The 14,851-nt window shown below is 33.6% G+C and overlaps 2 protein-coding genes across 3 annotated transcripts in view; one reads left to right on the top strand and one right to left on the bottom strand.

Annotated features, from left to right (window-relative positions):
• The window catches only part of LOC142353712 (ileal sodium/bile acid cotransporter-like), an 88,656-nt gene extending 82,459 nt beyond the window's left edge, over positions 1-6,197 (bottom strand). For both annotated transcript variants that reach the window (XM_075406043.1, XM_075406044.1), the window contains exon 1: positions 5,858-6,197. The gene's annotated coding sequence lies outside the window, so the exon portion shown is untranslated. The remainder of the gene's footprint in view (positions 1-5,857) is intronic.
• The window catches only part of LOC142353713 (importin-8-like), a 371,797-nt gene that overhangs the window by 237,269 nt on the left and 119,677 nt on the right, over positions 1-14,851 (top strand). The window lies entirely within an intron of this gene.

Below are 14,851 nucleotides of genomic sequence, written 5' to 3'. Positions count from 1 at the left end.
ATGGCGTTTCAACTTTATGCTAAAGACTATGTTTCAATTTTTTGGGATGGATTGTATATTTCGAAAAAAAAAAACGTTTACGTTTTGAGACGCTGTTATCTACCCTAAAGAGCGTGAATTTGATCGATAATGTTTACTCAAACTATTTCTACGAAAAAATTGAGGTTAAAAGTGGAAAAAACATGTTTAACAAAAGGCATGTGTGGCGACTCACCAAACTAAGTCTCTTTTCTTTATGAATCACTACTTTCCAGTTAACAAATTGTAGAAAGCGGAAAGTAAAAATGTAGAAAATGCATGAATTCTGCTGAAATTACAAATATTGTTATATTATTGTAATACTAAACCGTGGTAGTAAATATTACGGTGAACAGTCTCAAAATATTTGTTTGACCTATTTAGCTTGAACAAATGGCTCGAACCGACTGAAACGTGTTGCTTTCAGAGCTTTGCTTGATTCAGCTCAGCTGCAAAAGAACAAATTCGAATTGAGAAAACTTTGTGAACCCGTTTTTAAAACTCAAATTTAATCAATTTTTCAATCTTCCACAAGACACGGGCATCTGTCGGATGCCAATTATTGGGATGCCAAGACTGTAGCCAATTATTAGGCGCGAAAACTATTCGGTTCATTTTTTAGTCAAGTCTGCGTGAGAGATAACAGTCGTTTTATTGTTTTTGTTTACTTCTGCTAATGAATCCTTGAGCTTTAAAAAACGTCTTCGGTTGTCATTTGAGTGAAATTACGACGGTTTTCCGACAAAAACATCGCAAATTAACTGAAGAACTATAATTTAAGTCATCATGTGCAATTTTTCGGACAAATGTTCGATAGTCACAAAAACATCAGAAATGGGAGCAATTGGACCCAAGTGACAACCGGAAAATGCATCTCAAAGCCGAAGTTTTCAAAAAAACAAGCACGGCTGTTAAATTTGGATATATTGCATGGTAAAACTAAGATTTGAGACGCGTAATTACGCTCGGAGAAAAGTTTTCAAAGGTACAGAAGACGTATCAAAATGAGAACACTTGGGAAACATTAATTGTTGATAGTTTTCATTTCACTATAGCGCAGTAACTAATTAATTTACGATATTTCAAGCGTCAAAATTTCAAGTTCAATCACTTTGGCATAAGGTCATGGATATGCAGCCTTCTATAAGCCTTCTATATTAATTTTTTTGTTTGCTATGAGTGTAAGTATTCATGTCAATCTCATTTTAACAAAACTTCTAGATTTGTTATGATACCCAATAGGCGCAAAATTGATAACTGCGACACGATAACTGCGGTACGTGAAAACACAACCTTCAGCTCTTTTGTTTTTTGAGACCAAATGTTGGAGCTACGCTTTTCATCAAATTGTCATACTAACAGACTGTGGGTCACGCTTCTGATAGAAATTAAAGGAGGAACAAACAGCATTTTGTTAACTTTATTGAGGTCTTTGTAAAAATTTGTGAGCAAATGTACGCTTAAAATTGTGAACGGAGAACCAATCCGAATAAAAATGGACCAGCTTTTGGAATGCATTCAAATGAAAACAAAAAAGGGTCGGAGAGGTGCCGTCTTTAACAGCAAACATACTGAATTTTCTTTGAGTTGTAGACTTCATTTTTTGTTTTACTAGAAAGCGCTTCATTTTCAAGTTTTGTTTTAACTGATGTTTTTTGTCATTAAGTTTCACTATATTACCGTGAACTTGGTTATAATGAAGTTCCGAAAAAACTGTTTACTTGATGCTGTTAATTTGAAGAAAATTCAGAATTCACAAAAAACATGGGCATAAAACTTTGTTGGTGAAAATAACATCTCTGACGCATCAAAAGACAAACTCTCTAACAGATGCAAATTAATGTCAATTTTGACAAAGTTTTCGAAATGCTGAAAGTAAGTTTTGCTAAAACGTTAACGTCTTATTATTAAGTGCATTGATGATCGGTTTCAGAAAAAAATCCGCGGAACCCCCCCCCCCCCCTTACCACTTAAATTTAGATAGGAAATAAAAACTCGTACGGAAATAAACCCCCATGGAAATAAATCCGTGGGAATTCATTTTTTTCAAACATGTAAATTAATAATATAACCGAAAGGTTAAAATTTACATGCCTTCAGAATAATCAGGAATATTTAATGAAATAATTAAAATTATACGTTAATGTTCTGGTTATTAATTAATGTTACCCATTAAGCTGTTCGTTCCATTATATAATAAAATAAGACACGAATGATCCTAGCTGTCTATCTATTGGAATATTTTCATGCTGACGTTGCAAAAACTCTGTTAAAGTTCTTTTGAAAAGAGTTTTGTTCTCCGTCGCTCTTACTTTAAAGGGTAACTTATTCCATTTTTGTATGCTCTTCAAAATCAAAGATCTTTTACTCTGCTTAGTATATTTTTGCGTTCTTATTATCAGCTGTTTTGTCCATTTGTTCTCTTTAACTGTAGGCAGTTTGCACATTTCTTAAATGTTTCTGATACTATCCTCTGATTCAAGTGTGTGTGGTGTTTCAGTATACTTAACTTTGAAGTAATTAATTCAGCTGGTAGGACATGCCATTTGATAAGGATATTACTACAATGATCGAATTCACGCCGCATATAACACACTTTCATCCCCCCAATTAATCTGTCGATTTATACGCTGTATGTTTTTGGTGACAATGCTTGTGAAAAAACTCCATTGAAAGACAAATGAGAGAGGACTTAAGATATGAAAACTTGATGTTTCACAGTTGCCGCCTGACTTCCAAAGGTATATGGTTTCTAACCAGATGTAGTGAGCGAATGGCGGCCGCCATTCTTTAAAAAAATACAATTAGTTCTGCTTCAAAAGTCAATTTACAGTCAAGGTATATTCCTAGATAACGACAACTCGCTGCAGATTTTATTAAATTTCGGTTAAAGGTAACATTTTGTTATAATTCGTCCCTGGTAGAAAAATAAAGTAGTTCTGTTTTATCAGCTTTCAAAATGAGTTGATTTTCCTTCAATTAACTGTCCGTCTTCAATAAAATATTTTCAATTTTTTTGCAATTTTTTCTCCTTTTTCATATCGACATAAAAACTGGTATCGTCTGCAAAGTGAACAAGCTCAAAGTCACCTTTGATTTTTTCTGAATAATCGTTAAGGTATAAATAAAAAATTAGGGGTCTAATACTATGCCTTGCGGTACTCCATGATTAACGAAAAAACAATACTGCATCTGTTGAAGATTTTTTGTTTTGGAATCAAAAATGCTCTTTATTCAACAGATTGTTTTTATAAATGTGATCCATCATTTGGAAAAAAGAAGCCTCTCAAAAATTTACCAAAAAATGATGTGACCAAAATTGGTTGATAGTTGCACACTTATGTTGTTGATCCTTTTGTTGTGAACTTGTGTGACATATGCATGTTTTAGAAAAGTTGGAGAGGCACTGTTTTGAATACATTCATTAAAAATAAATTGAGAATGAGTACCAATTGCGTATTTTACCGCCTTTAAAACCCACACATGGACAAATCCTGGACCCGTTGATCTACTGTTCTCTAAACTGTCAATGGTTTTGTAGACTTCTTTTAAAGTCAATACTAAAAATTTGAATTTTTCAGAACAGTGGCGCAACGTATAGATATTGAGAGGAACGAAAATACCAGAATATTTGCCCAGTTCTGCAAAAATTTTATTAAATGCATTGCAGATTGCTTTTTTATCAGCGGTGTTCGCTCCGTCTGTTTTAATTTCAGACACGTTAATACCTTGCTTTTGGTTTCCAAATTATTTATTGATGAAATTCCATTACCGCTTCGATGTTTCATTTTGATTAAATAAACTCAACAAAATATTTGTGTGCATCTTGTAGTTTTGGTTCACTAGGTTACCACATTTTTTGAACTCGTCAAATGCATCGTATTTATGAGAAAATTTGTATTGATTGTACAAATGATGTTTTTCTGCTATTATTTTTTGAGCTCCTTGGAAATCGATGGTTTGTCACTTTTTTTGTTTTGTTTTATTGAAGAATCACAGATCTGTATAGGTGCCTGTTGATCAAGTATACTTCGAATAATTTATTAAGTTTTGTAAACATTTCGTCACAATTTTCCTGTTGATACTTAGGTCGCCAGTCCGCAAAAACCAAATCCCTGTTGAGTTTCTCCCCCGAGAAAAATTTCTTTTTTCTTCTAAAAATATCTATCTTCGTTCCTCCCTATCATTTCTTAATTACTCTCATAAAATAAGATGTTGTGGTCAACCTCAATGGGCGGCAAACAAAATTTCTATTCTACAAATTGACTTTTTGTCATAAAGCAGTGATCGAGAAGCGATTGATTAGGTTTGCTGATGCGAGTGGGAGAGTCCACATTTGTTGGGTTAAGTTCCTGACCAGATGTAAAGTTATTAAGTAATTCTTTCTTTTTTGAATTGGTCAACGTTGTAGTCATCAAAAAGAAGGAGATCGTTTGTTAAGGAATATGCATTAGATACTTCAGCACTCAACTCGTTCAAAAAAATTGGAAAGATTTTTACCCGGATTGTAAGAAATATTCACTAAACATTCATTTTTCAGATGTTCAGAAATTCGAGCCACATTGATTCGAAAAATTTGCATTAGCTATATCAATTCTTTCTTACGTTTAACATTGGAGTGTCTGGGGATCCATACTTCAAAACCCCCACCTCGCTGGACTACCGCTTGTTTTGATCGAGCTTTTTGTAAAAAAAATGTTTACTACTAATATTGAAATTAGTGTCCTGCTGCTCGGAAATCCATGTTTCGGTTACTATAAGTATAGTTTGCAAAACTAGTTGTTGAAGCAAATTCGAAAGGTGTTCATAATTATTTTGTATGCTACGCGCATTTATGAGAAAATATTTCAAACACTTTTGGGAGGGATTTCCATGGGAGTTGATTACCTATCTAAAATTGGTTGGGTGTCTTGTGGTTTTTCCCTGTAACCGAATCGATATGCTCAACATATCCGTGTTGCAAATTTTTGCTTATATTTCAAATACAGCATTTGGTTAACGCACATCAAAAGATAGATTTCATGACTGAAATTTGATAATTGTCAGCCAAGGAACCTTTCAGAACTAAGAGCGATAAGAACCTGTCAGTATGCTGGCGGTTCTATGAAAAAAATGGAATAGCTTTATGCTAGCGCCACTTCCTATTTTTTCACACAATTTTTGATTGTTTGATTGCTTGAGGGCATTCTGGATTGAGTGCTCTGGCATTAGTTTAAGTAGAGGCTCCTTAATTCCTACAAAATAAGTTTTTAAGAAAATCACTTCCTTGGAAGAAAGTTTTGAACAAATTTCAATCCAATTTCAGGTCAAATTTTAACCTCATCTATGGTAAAAATCTCAAACATCGGTCTGGAGCTTTTTCACCCCTATATATTTAACCCCCTATCATTTGGCCCCATTTTTTCATCCCTCTATCATTTTACGCCTCTTTTGTCTCATCCAGATATATAATTGGCGCTATTAAGTTAGTCAAAACCATTCTTTGACCATGCCTCGAGGGCTGTGGCCATAACTCAGCGGCCCATATGACTTGATTTGAAACTATCACAGCCGAACATGGGGTTAAGTTATCCGCTTAATTAAAAGAAAAAATGCCTGTAGTGCCGACTGCTAATGTGCGTGGTGAAATGGCAGAGAAGTGGAACGATAGCGGGATTTAAATTATATGGGGTTAAGATGTGAGGGGTCAAATGAATCGGGGTGCAAAGAAGTTGAATGTTTTTCCTATCAATGTCAAGAAGTTTTTTCACTATTTCAACAAAGATAGCTTGAGTGGTCTTGCAAAAATCACACCAGAAGGCTTGTAAAAGAATGTTTGAACAACGTGACTTTTTATTACCTCGCTTTCCAAATACGAAGTTGTCAAATTACGTCAGCAAAATTATTTTAACTAAAATTTTGAGACAGAATAAATTTGTTCAGTTAAGACGAAATTTGTTGTGTCAATATTTTATAACACAACTTAATACAATCAGCTGTTAAGAAGAATTATTAAGAACATGAAACGTTTTGTCTTTAATAACAGGAAGTAAAAATATCATCTTAAGCTCGGTGGTAGAATAAGTACGAAACTAAAGCAAAACTAAATAGACTTGGCGATATCTAAAACGCGAAAGAATTTGTAAGAAACTGTTGAGATCACAAAATTTGCTGTTAAGAACAAGAAAATAGATCTATATTTGACAAGATTTTAACGAGCTCAGGTCAACTTAAGAGAATTATGGCCCCGTTTGATATCTTGGGCAAATATTTACTCAAATTCAGTCGCTTATAAAAGTGTTTGGTCAAATTAGCAGCTAGGGAAAAGTGGTGCCCAATAATTGTGAAATTAAAGCAGCTAATCACCCGTAAATTTGGGTTCGATTCAAGTGAAAGTGAACTTTGTTTGAATTAAGGGACGTAGGGGCGGCTTTAGTAAGTGTTAAGTTCACACGCCAATTTGCTCGAATCAGTAAAACCTCTCAAAACTTCTATCTTACATATCATAGTTTAATTAGGTGGTATGATCACGGATTTAATCTTTTGAGTTAAATACTAAGTTAAATTTGCATAACATGGAAGTTTTTGGGTCAAACAGGATGTTGAATTAGAGCAAAGAATTTTACTGAATGTCTATGAAAATAATAAAAACTCAAGTTCAAGCATTTATGGCCTGTTACAGATTTTCTGAGTTTAAGCTGACTAGATAATTAAAATAGAAAATAATTCTAATTTTAAGAACATCTTTAGTCGAAGCCAAGAGAAAAAAGTTTTAAATTAAGCGGAAACAAATTTTAATACTCCGGGGCTACACTTTCACAACGTAACTTTCGTCAAGTTTAATTACTATTTTTTAAAATTGTATCGACAAAATCGATGTAAAATTTTTTTAGTTGCAATTAACTTTGTTAATCTGCATTCACTAAGGGTTTGACATAAATGTTCCGCAATTTTGAAAGAGAACTGTAAGAACTGTATGCAAGGCCCTTTTCATTTGTGGTGCTATATTTTGGTTTTTAAGAGCATCCCAGAATCTCCATAAGTTTAGTTAGAACTCTATTGGTCCGAAATTTAACTGAAAGAAATATTAGGCACCTTGTTTCTCAAAAAAAGTTTATGAGACATAATCTTAGGTCGGTTCCAGTATACTTGAGCAAATCATTACGCGAAGGTTCGATAATTTTTTGGCATTTTGTATTTACGAACTGCAGAATGACGATAAATTTTTTTGCAAAAAAACCACTTGAGTTTTAAAGAGCTGCACCTGTTTATTGTGTTTAGCGTATTTATCCAAATACGTGTCCGACACTGTACGGCCCGTGGGATTTGATATGAAACTATCACAGCCAAACAAGTTATCACGACCAAAATTCAACGTTAAAACAGGAGTTTTTCTTCTAGCGAGATTTATCTAAAATTTGTTTGGTTATTTTCTGTGGCTTTAAAGAGTAAAATTTATGCATGGATACAGAGATTTTGAATTGGATACAAGTACTTAGTTACAGTCATCACGATCTAATATAGCGCATAGTTGTATGTACTACTAATGTGAGGAAATAAGCTAAGTATTAGCCCTTACTGCTCGAGCTATATCGGTAAGCATTTAGCTGCCGCGCTCAGCTGAGCTTGTTGTTGTTCGCGGCTATTCCTCTGCTGCTGGGCTTGAATCGCCAGCCAGTGGATTGTATCCTCGTAGAGTTGGAAAAAGTGCTTCTAGTTCAAATTCGCTGCTTTTTATAGTGATGTTTCATACTTTTTGCCAGATGGTATAGTCTGTTTTGTTGATTCATTCAATCGACATAGACCACGTCAATAGCACAGTAGGATTGCAGTAAATAGCACTAAAAATGATTGAGTTTTGTATTGTATGTAGCACTGCTACAGTGGATACTTAGTTCCTGTTTCCCAATTGTTTAGTGTTTATCAACCTTTTGCTATGGTTTCTTTTGTTCTTCTGACTATTGTTGAATATGATAACTTGAATTGTATTGAAACAATGAACTTGGAAATTTATGACATCGTTTTTCTAGTGAGTAAAGTTTCTCTTCTAAACTTATTTCAATGATCCGTTAGTATCAGTTAAAACTGATACAAATAGTACTTCAATGTTTAAAAATGATTGAACTGTTTGTAATTTCTCAGTACTGCATCAACTTTTGAAAAAAAATTACACCCAAATGTATTCTTAAAAAAATTATAGGTTTTTCAGTCGTTATACGAACTATCAATTTCTACAGTAATTGATGATACTAAGTATCTAGTAACACCATGATTTCCTTTTTTTCAAATCAGCACAAATTTTGAAGTTGAAAAACAATTTTTTTTATAATAATAAGTCGAGACAATGTTAAGAGGGTTTGGTTGCTTGGCAGCAAAATTGTTCTAAAAACCTACCGAATATTGACAAAAAGTACACTTTCACTGCGCCAGTTGGTCGGAGAGTAGCTGTTTTAGACAGAACTTTTTGACAGACATTTGAAGTGCTCAGCATCTTGAACGTCAAGGGAAAAACGGAAACCTCAAATCTGGTTAAAAAATGTACTTTGGGTTTTCAGGAAGTCCCTTTTTTCCTTTTTCAGTTTTTCCCTGATTGCTAAAGGAAGTAATGTTTCTACATATTTGGGCCATCAATATATTTTCTGTTTGTACAACTCTGTTTGTATTTTCTGTTTGAAATTTTATCATCTTTGACAGAAAAGTACTTGTGAATAGCATCATGAAAACCTTTCTCACAATCTTAGTTGTTCACTCAGATTTATTTTATTGGTTTATCCTTGATTCTTGTCTAATGTCTGCTCTCAATCTTGTCAACGAACTCAATGTTCTATGATTGTCATAAGAATCAACATACATCTGCAATCCATTTGATCACTTTTTTGTATCTTTCTCTAACGGAGAACTTTCATTTTGTTTTCCCCTTTTTTCCCTGTTTCTTCGAAAACTGGGGCACATTGGTTGCATTTGTTTCAGTCGGGTTTTATTTTTCAAAGAGCACGAGTGTTTTGATGAATAATTGCAACAATCTTCGAAACCTATCCACTAAAGTCTGTCAAATCCAATGCAATCAACTTTCGAACGGAAAGTTTTCCTAAAGCCTGCTAAAACGTCTCAAACGAATTCAATTGTTTTTTTTTGATAGCGTACCAATGAAGTAATATGATAAAACTGTTTGATGTCAAATATGAATGCGGGAAAATTCTGTGCCACCTGCAGAATAATGCGAGCCTTCTAGTTTATAACTTGTTGTTCCGACCTCCACATTAGTGCGGAGGGAGGAACTATATACTCAAACAGGTTTTTTTGTTCAGACAATTTTGGCCGATCGATATATTCATTGTAGAGAATCGTGAGTGGTATCGTTGAAAAGCACGTACATCCTAGAATTTGGAAATAATAAGAATTTTTCGAGTTTCGGTTTCTTACAGGGAGCTATCGAGGTTTAAAGTTTTGTGAATATTCGACAGTTTTTCTTTACATTTTCAGTATTTTCTGCTAAAATATGGTACAATTTTGCTAATGTAATTTGAAATAAGTTAAAATTTTTAACGGAAGTGTTATTGTTACCGTTAGAGATAGAAGAGTGTTTCTGAATTGTTTGATTAGAATTTCTTTGGCTAAAAATATTAATAAAATTTTCGAAATTCAGTTTTTTCGCAAGAGAGCTAGTTGAAACCCGACGCCTCATAAAAGTCTTCTGGAAATAAAAATTTGTCGTTTTTGCAAATTTAACTCGATAATTATACAAAATGCATCGTTCTTTTTATTAATATTTGAAGTATTTCACTCGACATTTCGATGAATTCGCAAACATTTGGAACACTTGGGCAATTTGTTGGGCGCGCGGCAAAATCTGGGATAAGTTTGATATCAACATGGATTCTTACAATCAGAAAATTCTCAAATTTTTTTGGTGCTGCTTTTTTTCAAAATACATTGCTTTTGTTTTTTTAATGTTAATTACCGACAAAAATTCTTATTCACGGCTTCAATAATGAAAGCTCCCATTTAAGTAAAAATGAGGCCGAATGTAGACATACTTTGTTTTCAGAGAACCTAATGGTTTTTAGGGCTTTGAAGAAGAGTTTTAGTAAACTTTAATTGAATTCTTGTGTTTGGCCTTCAATCGTTATTCTTTTTGCAGTCTGATTACTAAGTCTAGCATAACTCAGTAAATACAGGTCAAACTTTCTTTCCCATTAAATACAAATTAAATTTGTGCTGGATTGTATTAGTTGAGCGGTTTCTTGGTTTTGGTTCTACGAGTTTTCTTGCAAAATTTTTTCATTTTAGTGAACAATTGCCCGTTTTTGCTGTTGTTTTTGTTTGTTTGGTAAATTGTCACATTACTTAACAATAAAATTGAAAAAATTTTGATAAACTTTTTAATCGAACATGTTTATTGTTTTCATAACATATAGTTTAAAGGGCTGTGACACCAATCTCCTGCAGAATTTGCTAGTTACAAATTTTTGCCCTGTATTTGTTGATAAACTTCGTTGTCGTATGCCAAATTTTGGTTAGTTAAAGGTCTGAGTGGCCAACTAAGGAGACATAATTGAGTCTAATAACAGAAATCGGTATATAGCTAATGGTTTTTATTGATTTTCAAACTTAATTTTTTCAAACTTATCCCTTTTTTTAACTTATTAAGTTTTTAACTTATCCCTTTTTGTTCTGGTTTGCGTTCTCTTTCGTATTTTACATGATTGTATCATTTCTGTAATTTAGCTTCATTTTTGAGAGATCTCTTTAATGATTTGTTGAAACAAACAATATTTTTCCGTTGGGTAAATGTTTTGACTGATGTCTTCAGGGCTTAGACAATCTGTTTCCGAAGATTTTTGTGAAATTTATACATTTTTTCAAATTTCGCAGTTCTTTTTTGGCATTTTGAAATAGTCGTTTTACAAAAAACTTTTTGATATTAAAAGCAGACGCAAATGAAGATTCAAATTCTTCGCGGTTAATGTTCTATATTTTTAATGGCTTCAGCAATGGGGTTTTGTAAATTTGTTTGTGAAATTATTTAGTTCTGCTTGTAGTTATTAATATTTGGAAATCTTATGATTTAGTCACAATAAAAACAGGGGCAATTAGTTTCAAATGAAGACCTAAGATAAACTGTCGACTCTTTTATTAGAAAAATTATGTTGGCTTTGAAATTAGAAATCACTTGTGCTTTAAAAGACAAGGGGTTCCTGTGATTTGCCAATTTTATTTCCACAAATCCATAAACTGGTAGCTTAGCATCTTTGTAGACAAGTCACATCCCTTATCTTTTGAACTAAAATTTACTCTTTATAAACGTTTTGTTTTCTCCAGATGGTGTTTACTCTTGGCACAGTCAGTTTCCATAAAAAAATCCGGATTTTTGCATATTCGACCATTTTTGCAGGTCTTTGTTTTTTTTCACAGTATCACACTAATCGGCGGTCCTCTGGTCATTTGGAAAAAATGCAATCAAAAATATTTCAATTTTTTAGTGAGCAGCTTGATGTTTGATTGTCTGGGGTATCAATTTCGTGCAGATTTTTTTCGAGCAAATGTCTCGCAAATTTTTTTGTGCATTTTTCTTTTTGCCTGTATTTGTCGTTCTTTTTGTCCTGGATAATGAAAGGCCTCAATCGCTCTCTATGGAGGTATAATAAAATTTCACAATGATTTCATTTGATGTATAATGTTTCTAATCAGTTTGACAGTAATTCTTTTCAAAAAAGCAACGTTTTATTTAACTTTGAACTTTTGCTCATTTCTTGTCAACTTGTTACCAAGCCATATTTAGGAAAAGTCCCTTTTTAATGAAGTATTGGTTAATCTTATTTGGTATAAGTTTTTTCTGATGTCTTTTTGATTTGGTTATTGATGTTTTACAAAAAATGTACACCGAGTTTTGGTCGTAATTAATATTTGTAATTGTTTGATTTCTATCGCCGTTTTTTCTGGTAGACTTGTTATGGTAGTCACAGGTCTCGTAGGCCTTCTAAGGTAGATTGTTTATTCATTTAGTAAATTGTTGATTGATTTGTCGATATGTTAATTTTTTTTTAACTCTTCCTCATTTGGTAGACAATTAAGTGAAAGATGTAGATAAGCGGGGTCGGAACTTTATGTGCGAACGCACATTACCGAGCCTCTTTATTATTATTATGAGGTCAATCAAAACCACTTATCTATGGATCAAAATCGCCTGGTAATTGTTTCTTCAATAAACATTTCATAACATTTTCACATGAAATTTGAGTTGGGTAATAAGAAAGCACTCAGGTAAATGAGTTGGTTTTTGCAAAGGGAAGGGATTACAAAAACAAAAAAGAAAAAAATTGGGTCTATTTACTCAGATATTTCGGGCACACTAATAATATAACGACCCATAACATAGTAAACTGCTCTACAATAAAAACCTGAATGGTATTTACAAAGATCAGAGAAACTTGCAAAACCTGCGCCCACTTACGAAAATTGGGGTAGCGGTTGACAGGGATCGCTTGTTATACGTTGTCAACTTCTCAACACAAGTTACGTCTCAACTTTTAAAATAACAACAGCTGAATTTAGTGGCCGAATAAAGAAAGGCTTGTTAGGAAAACTCCAATTTTCACCAAAATTCTTTCGAGTGTTACTTCTGAAATATCTCTGACAGCCCATGTTAAAATGTAGCATGTCATAAAAGTAAATACCCGACACTAGAACATAACAACAACTAGTACAAGAATTCTTCCTAATTTCTTCAAAAGTACTTCAAATTCGAAGTTTCCTTTGTATCTAGACATTGAGTATGTATTCAGAAAACGCAAGCACCTTGCTACACTTTAATCATAAGGTGTTCTTATGTTGAACGCTGAATGTCTTGACATGCGAAGCGAAGCTTAAGCCTACGTTTCGTGAGAACGGATAGTCATTAAAATTGTTATATGCCATCCTATAGATGGCAAAAAATATCATAATCTACCGTAATCTACACTGGGAGGGGGGAGGTGGAAGCCATGAATTGTATACTTGACCGGGTTATATACTTTAATCTAAGGACTATAGAAAGTTACTTGCAAATACTTGAAAAACGCGCAAAGCATGTAATAGTTGACTTGTATAGCTCCGTTTGCAACGTAATGTGATTCTAAGTAGTCAACGTTTTCTTAATAACTGATCAATCAGCAGCCAATCAGAAGTGCAACACACATGCCATCCAAGCTGAGCTTTTTGTTCATATTACCATATTAGGACTATGTCTTTCTATTTGCATAATCAACAACAAACTTGCAAGCTTCATGCCATCGTGTTATGTCGATACACTGATGACGGAATAGCTGCCAATGCAGACGGAGAATGAAGTGAGGCAATGAAATTATGTCGTCTGGTAGCAAACGAGAACTCGCAGCTCATAAAATATCAATATTAGCCGTGGTCCTAAAATGATTACATTTCATTAATAGCACGATTTATGAAATTTGGTTTGCTTTATGTCTTCTCAGACGATGCCAAATCGCTATATTACTCTGCCAACGATCGCGAAATCCAGGACGATCTGAAAATCTGAATAGTTTCACTGACTGAGTATCTGAAAAATGCAACTTGCAGTAAGCAAATGCAAAAAGGTACAGTTCAGAGGCTCTCCAAAACATTCCATTTGACCAAGTTGAAATTGGCTGCCCCAAAGTATCTACAGATCTAGAAGTGGTAATATCTGATTCACTATCTTTTAATGACCATGTGCTAAATCGGCTGATGGACACAAGGCATTCAATTTATTCCGACGAAACACAAGTTACCATCTTACCCGGAACGTCAAGTTGAGCACATATAAAACTGCAATACTTCCTATCGTTGCTACCACCTCCAATGCCATCTTTTATCAAGCCTGCATTTTATCGAGGAATTTCAGTTCAGAGTATTAAAGTGTGTAGATAACGATCATGTATTCAAGTAAAAAAAATCTCAAATCGCATCCTCTACCGATGTTCAATCAACTTAACGATCTACTTTACCTATGTCATATTCATAACAGACCTATCAAGGATTTAGCATTTTTGGTAACTATTGAACCGATCACTGCCTGATTTCGAACAAAATTAGTTACAGTAAAAACCAAATAGGACTGTAAAAACCAAATAGGACTGTAAAAACCAACAAGGCGACTCGGTAATGTGCAATTGCACATAAGGTTCCGACCCCGCTCATCCACAATTTTGGCATGATTGTCTACCAAATGAGAAACATAGAAAAACCATAGATACATAGAAAATTTTTTTTTTAATTGGTGTATGAACGAAAAGATAGCCTCCAAAGCAAATAACTCAGTGGTGGGGTCAATAATGGCGCATTATATCGATGAGATGTGGAGATATTAAGAAAGCGAGTCAAGACGAACAGGAAAATCAAACAACAACAACAAAACTTAAGTACGTCAAAAAATTCATGTCCGTTTTAAAAAACAACACTTAATAACAAAGACAAAATAACGTCAGACAAAATTGATATTAAACAAAATAAATTTTAATTCACCAGAAAAGATATGCGACTACTCAATAAAAAGGCTTGGTAACAATTAGACAATAAAAAACAAAACAGTAAAGTTGTAAAGTTCGCTATTTTTTTTAAAACAATTAATTTCAAAGTAATGAAAACCATTAGAAATCAACTAAGATATCCCATAGGTATACGATTACCAATGCTTCTATAGAAGGAATTAAGAACTGCCGGTATTCAATTTTTTATGCGGTTACAAAAAGATCAACAAATAGACAACAAACAAAAGTCAATTAAAACTTGGCAGAAAACGCTTTCGAATCCGGAAAGCCTTACTACGGCCATCAAAAAATGTTTGACTGCACTTTCTGCAAGAACCGATAATGTACTA

The sequence above is a fragment of the Convolutriloba macropyga genome, chromosome 14 (assembly GCF_964194025.1).
Source record: "Convolutriloba macropyga chromosome 14, txConMacr16.3, whole genome shotgun sequence".
NCBI classification, from domain to species: Eukaryota; Metazoa; Xenacoelomorpha; order Acoela; family Convolutidae; genus Convolutriloba; species Convolutriloba macropyga.
This window is presented reverse-complemented; position numbering and strand designations above follow the sequence as displayed.